Source organism: Pseudochaenichthys georgianus, chromosome 11, assembly GCF_902827115.2.
Source record: "Pseudochaenichthys georgianus chromosome 11, fPseGeo1.2, whole genome shotgun sequence".
NCBI lineage: Eukaryota > Metazoa > Chordata > Actinopteri > Perciformes > Channichthyidae > Pseudochaenichthys > Pseudochaenichthys georgianus.
In genome coordinates this window covers 11,087,158-11,093,157 of record NC_047513.1, presented here as the reverse complement: position 1 = coordinate 11,093,157, position 6,000 = coordinate 11,087,158, and positions in this window count along the sequence as shown.

Sequence of the window (6,000 nt, the reverse complement as noted above, 5' to 3'; positions counted from 1 at the left end):
GGTCATCAGGGAGGGACTCGGAGTTGAGCCGCTCCTCCTTCGCGTCGAGGAGCCAGTTGAGGTGGTTCGGGCACCTAGTTAGGATGCCACCTGGGCGCCTCCCGAGGGAGGTGTTCCAGGCACGTCCAGCCGGGAAGAGACCAAGGGGTAGACCTAGGACCAGGTGGAGGGATTATATCTCTTCGCTGGCCTGGGAGCGCCTTGGGATCCCCCAGTCAGAGCTGGTTGATGTCGCCAGGGAAAAGAAAGTTTGGGGCTCTCTGCTGGAACTGCTACCCCCGCGACCCGACCACGGATAAGCGGGAGAAGATGGATGGATGGATGTGAAATATAATCAACTCTTAAATCAGACTTTAGTTCCACCTGGAGTAAATTCACAAGCTACCCTGCCGTACACAAAGTCATTCAATCTAGCTGCACCTTTAACAGCTTTGATAATACTTTAATCATCAATAATTATAATCAACGCATATGACATATATTATTCTGAAATGGACCAATCTGCAGAATGAGTACTTTTACTTTTGGTACTTTAAGTGTATTTTGATGCTAATTATTTTTCACTTTAACTTGAGTAACATTTTGATTGCAGGACTTTTAATTATAACAGTAAGTACTATGTACATAGTACCTATGGTACTTCTACTTTTACAAGACTATAGATCTACGTAGATCTGTGTTTAAAGAAAAATCTAAAAGGTTGAAACTGATTAAATAAAGCTAAAATGATAATAATAATAATAATAATAATAACAATAAAATCCCAGATTGCATGCCAGTAAATAGGCTACATAAGACAAACCATTGTGCATGCGTAAAATATTATAACAATAATACTAACACTTTGTTATATGTATGTAATGTATCGCGCAAAGTTATAGTATCTGTGCATGACATTTCATAGAAGAAGTGTGGAATGTGTCTCTTTACAATCAAAGACATAAATGTCCTCACAGTAAGGAAGCACAAATATGGCATGTGTACACTATATTTATGGGAATTGCGTAACATGACTTAAATATACTATATACTAAAATGACAGAACACATGGTCCTTAAAGGACCTTGCAGCCTTTTGGTTTATGGAAAGAAGCACAGAGCCAAGCAGGGCGACTAACAGTGATATCGCAATATGGCGTCACCAGGCCCGAGCTAACAGCCTGAATCAATTACAAAAAAAAGAATTGGTGCAAGTTGAGGCTTATTCTAAATGTCCCCATTAGAGGAGCCCATCAAACTTCACTGATGATCTCAGCGTGATGCATGAGGGCAAACGCAGGATTATCAGGATATTCAGCCAATGAGGAGAAGACCTGTGGAGCTGCAGTGTAGTAATTAGGCTAAACTACCTGAGGCTGAGCAGAGGGGTTAACATTTCCCAAGTGTTTGCACGTCTTGAGAGGACAAACAGCCAATTGGCACATTGTCAGATATCTCTTTGAAAGGTCAAATAGTGTCTGAATATCACTTTGGAGGTTTTAGTGTCCCGTTGGGCAAAAAAACTGATGCAACGCATTCTTTGCATCGCTTGACCTTGACATTGTCAGTGATTTTTCATCATATGTCATCACATTAAGGCCTCTGATCTGTCTTTAAATGCAGTCCTGTCATAACAAAAATACAAGGGTGACTAAGAAAAAGCATCTGTAGAAATAATGTAGAAACATGTTGTGCTTGGAATTAGAAATGAAAACCCAGCTTAGATATCTTCCTGATCACATTCAGAATAAGGTTGGAAATACATTTTCATTCATAATTTGTTTGTGTGTCTGCTCCATCACTATAGATCAGGGGTGTCCAAACTACGGCCCGGGGGCCAAATGCAGCCGCAGACCAGTTTGAATCGGCCCTCAGCTAATTAAAAAAAGTATAATCTAATTTGGCCCACAAATGAAACTTGTGCTTGTCTTATATTGTACTTCTTAAATATATATGTACACATATATTACACAATAGTATCCACTTTTCAAATGAATTCAGTCAATTAAAGTTGGGAACATTTTCTAACAAATCTTAGTTGATAAGAAAAAAGGAACCAATAACTTATTTAGCAAATAAGCTTGAAATAGACCCATCATGTTTCCCCTTATTATAAGCAAACTGAGGCTTCTGTTTTGAGGAATGAGCTGCCAACACAATACATGAACCCTTATGGAGAGCTGTGATAGGCTGCTTTTTGTTCTTAAGGCATTTTCAAGTATCAAGCATAATTGACCTACTGTACATTTAATTAATTTTGCTAACCTATAACTTAACTTATGGGACAATAAACCTCACCTCTAGTGAGTGGCCCAGCCCTTGGTATCTTTTTCTGTATGTGGCCCTCTGTGAAAAATGTTTGGACACCACTGCTCTAGATGAAATGCTTACTGAGCATCTTCCCTAATCCTCTGCCAAACTAATGAAGTAGGGACTGTCATGTGAGCTGTGACACAACACTCTTTGACTGAGGCAGGAAATAAAACCTCTCCCCCTCGAATGTAGTGCCGTATTTGTGCTACTGTGAGAGCTGAAGACCACGGGAAATCACCACCTGACACCTGACGACAATTTGTCCTAACTCCAATGAGCATTGTCATGTCTTTCAGATATTTGTTCTGGTTCTCAGATCAAGAGCTTTCAAACTTTGGTTCACTTTCACCGCTGTCATTAATCTTATTTGCAGAAGCATTGAGCAGGAAAAAATCCCTGATGAACACTGAACAATACCTGCTTGGATGGACACATTTCTAGAACAGTTGGTGAACAAAGTCAAACATTTAGCCGCTAGAGAGACAGATTTTACCCTCAGGAGGTGGTGGAGAACAAAACAGAGCTAAATGCAAGAGAACAATTGACTTCCACTCATCAGGTGGACACACATGTGACTTATATCTAGAGTTCAATAATCTGTTCAATATTTAATATTAATATTCCTTCTGTCATGTATTTATGTATATATATATTTGTATATATAATACCTTTTTAAATTCAACATGTATATTTTGTACTTTCTTGATTATTTCTAGTCTTTTAATGTGTATTGTATTGTGCATTGCCTTGTCTTCTTATGCTGCTGTAGCAAAACATTTCCCAAATTGGGATCAATAAAGTACCATCTTATCTTATCTGAGTAGCTAGTCCTGACCTCTGACCTCCTCAATGGATGAGTAAGGATGAGGGCAAATAATAATTTCTGTGGACATGTAATTAATATCACACAGAATATGTTCCACTTTTCCAAGAAGAGGAAAAAAAGGGGGACATCTCACCTTAAGACACAAGTCTGAATACAGGACGTTAGAAAGGGGCGGACCAAATGAGATCATCCCCCATTGTAGACCAATAACTGCTTTACTTCCTGTCACGGCTTGATCCCCAACCTCCCTCCTGTCCACCCTGTCTGTATGCTGTAAATAAATGTTCTTGGAAAAAAATAGTCCCTGCATTTTGAAGAATAGTTAAAATAGCAGCAACCACATTTTGTCAAACAATTATTGTCTTATTTTGAAGGCGAAACGTCTGACTCTTGATCCACTTGTCTTCGCTGTGTCAGGTGTGACGCACGTTTCGCCTGACCTGTTCTAATTCCCTAACGAGATTGCCCGTCCCCGGATATCCCATTAGACCCTGATTAACCAGGTTTAGCTCATTAGCTCTGACAAACCAATTCACCCATGTCCACCTCCGCCCCATGCATCCATCCCCGCTCCTGCATGACGGTAAACATGCACTGCAATGCCAGAAATCGGAGTGCAATATCACCTCTGTTATCCCAGGACACTGGAGACATGTCCTGAAATGAAATGAACCAAAGAAGTGACAATCATTTCTCACATTAATGAATGAAAGGTTGCAAACGTTTAAACGTGCGTCCTTAGTTTGATTACAAAGTTAGATGTTTGACTTGGTTCTGGCTTCTATGTTGCTGTCATTGCACCTAAAACATGTGTTAGCTAAAAACAACAGCACATTTTTTTAAATGTATGTTAAAGTGCGCAGCTGATTTGTCAGTGTTCTCCCCTATGGGTCAGATTTTTCGGTGCAACAGATTTTTGCAAACCTCCACAATCTTTTTTTCTCTTCTCTCATATTCTCACATTTCATCACCACCTGTTGCGTTTCCCTGACGCCTTCTTCTTTCATTTCTTCACCTGCTCTTGTCTTTCGACCTCATAACCTGATTTTCTCCTTCCAATCGGTTTACCTATAGCTCCTCTTGCCACTCTCCCTCTCCTTACCTCCCTCTCTCTCTCTCCCTCTCCTTCCCTCTCTATTTCCATCTTTGAGCTTTATCCCTTCATCCCTTATCTCCTTCATCCCCTACAATCCTCATCTGTTCTTCACTGTGGAGGAAGGGACACAGAAAGAGAGAGTTTCTCACAAGTAAGCTGCTATCAGTCTACCGGGGGAGAGTGTCAGAGGAGCCAGCGAGCAGGTTGTGCACCCTGGGATTGTGGAATCTAAAAGAGCTCAAAGGGGAAGGTAGAGCCGGAGGTATCTGGGACCAGGAGCTGCACAGGTGCACAAGAAGAGAAGGGAACCACATTGTGTGTACGAAAGGTGAGTTGTCTTCTTCTCTGCTTCTGTAAATGCACTCTCTTCAGGTGCTTCCTGGACAATGTTTGGAGCTGCATCATCTTACTCAGTGATATTTTAAATAAGTTCAACAAACAGGAAGGGGAGTAAAGCATCGGTGTGCAACACAGGAAACAAATGGGAAACTGGTATAGTATGGGGATTCTCTATCTGCACATGGCAAACAATGTAATGTAGCTGCAGCGCTTATTGTGCATATGGAGTGATTTTAAAGAAGCATTCGCTTTCCTACAATGTTGAATTATGGAATGTTTGAATTCAGTAGCCATTTCCTAATGCATGAAGTCTACTCCATTCTTATATTCGTAAGCCTATGTTAAAGCTTTTTGAAAGTCATATACTTAGTCCTTGGGTACAATTGCATCCAAAGTAATGGTTCCTTAAACCCTTTGAAGGTGATCTTTGGATTGTAGGGACACTAGCAAAGAGGATTGGTGCCTCAGGTGTGGCAGCAGTAAGCTGCTGCCTGATCTTTCGCACAAGGCCAAACCTCATCCAGCTCACTTAGTCGGCAGATTTCGATGCTGCAGGTGATATTGCTTGGGTTGCTAGTGCAAACAGGGCTTTTCTGTTTTACTGGTGCACTTTTTCAATTTGCTGTTAGCTTTAGAAAATGGTTTTCCTTGAGAGTGTGAGAGCACAAATGCACCATCATGTGTGTTAAGTAAGAGAAGGGGACAGTAGTGGAGGAGCCGTTAATGTTTGACTACAACAGACCCTCCACATCACCCACCGTCCACAGCACCCTCCCTCCTTCTCTCTCTGATCCCGAGGTAAAGAGCAGTCAGTAATCGGATGACAGGAGATTTTAGCAGTAAAGCTTCCCTTAAGATCTCCTGCTGGGATTTAAAGCCCTGTAGCCTCCCAGCCCAACTCCGCCCAGCAGCAGCACCACTGACCCTCCCAAATCCTCCACCACGCCACTGTACGTAGGCCTCACCCTGAAACTTTAACTTTACCGTTAAACTGATTTGATTTAGATTTATTTATTTGTGCAAGACACAATTTGATTGGACTGCAACTTCCCATGCTCCAATATTCTTAGGATTCAACTTTTGCTGTCACTTTGACAAGGTGACATCTCAAATATTATTGGGGTGTCAATTACATATTTGAAAGCATAGAGATATCAAATGTGTAATGACATACATTTGCAAACTACACCTCATATTTGAGAATCTGGAATTTGGCAATTTTTTGTATTCCTGCATGATCTATTTATATAAACTTCATATGTTGTTAATTTTTTATTTTTTCTATAACTTTCTTTTTTTACTGGCTTGTGTCCCCACACACTTAAGTGTTGAATCACATTTTTAACAAAGTAATACAATGCATACAAATAACAAGAAAAGGGTTGAAACCGATATAGGGCATTTAGATAACAAGTAGTTTTATTCAATTAATATGTTTTGTAACATGT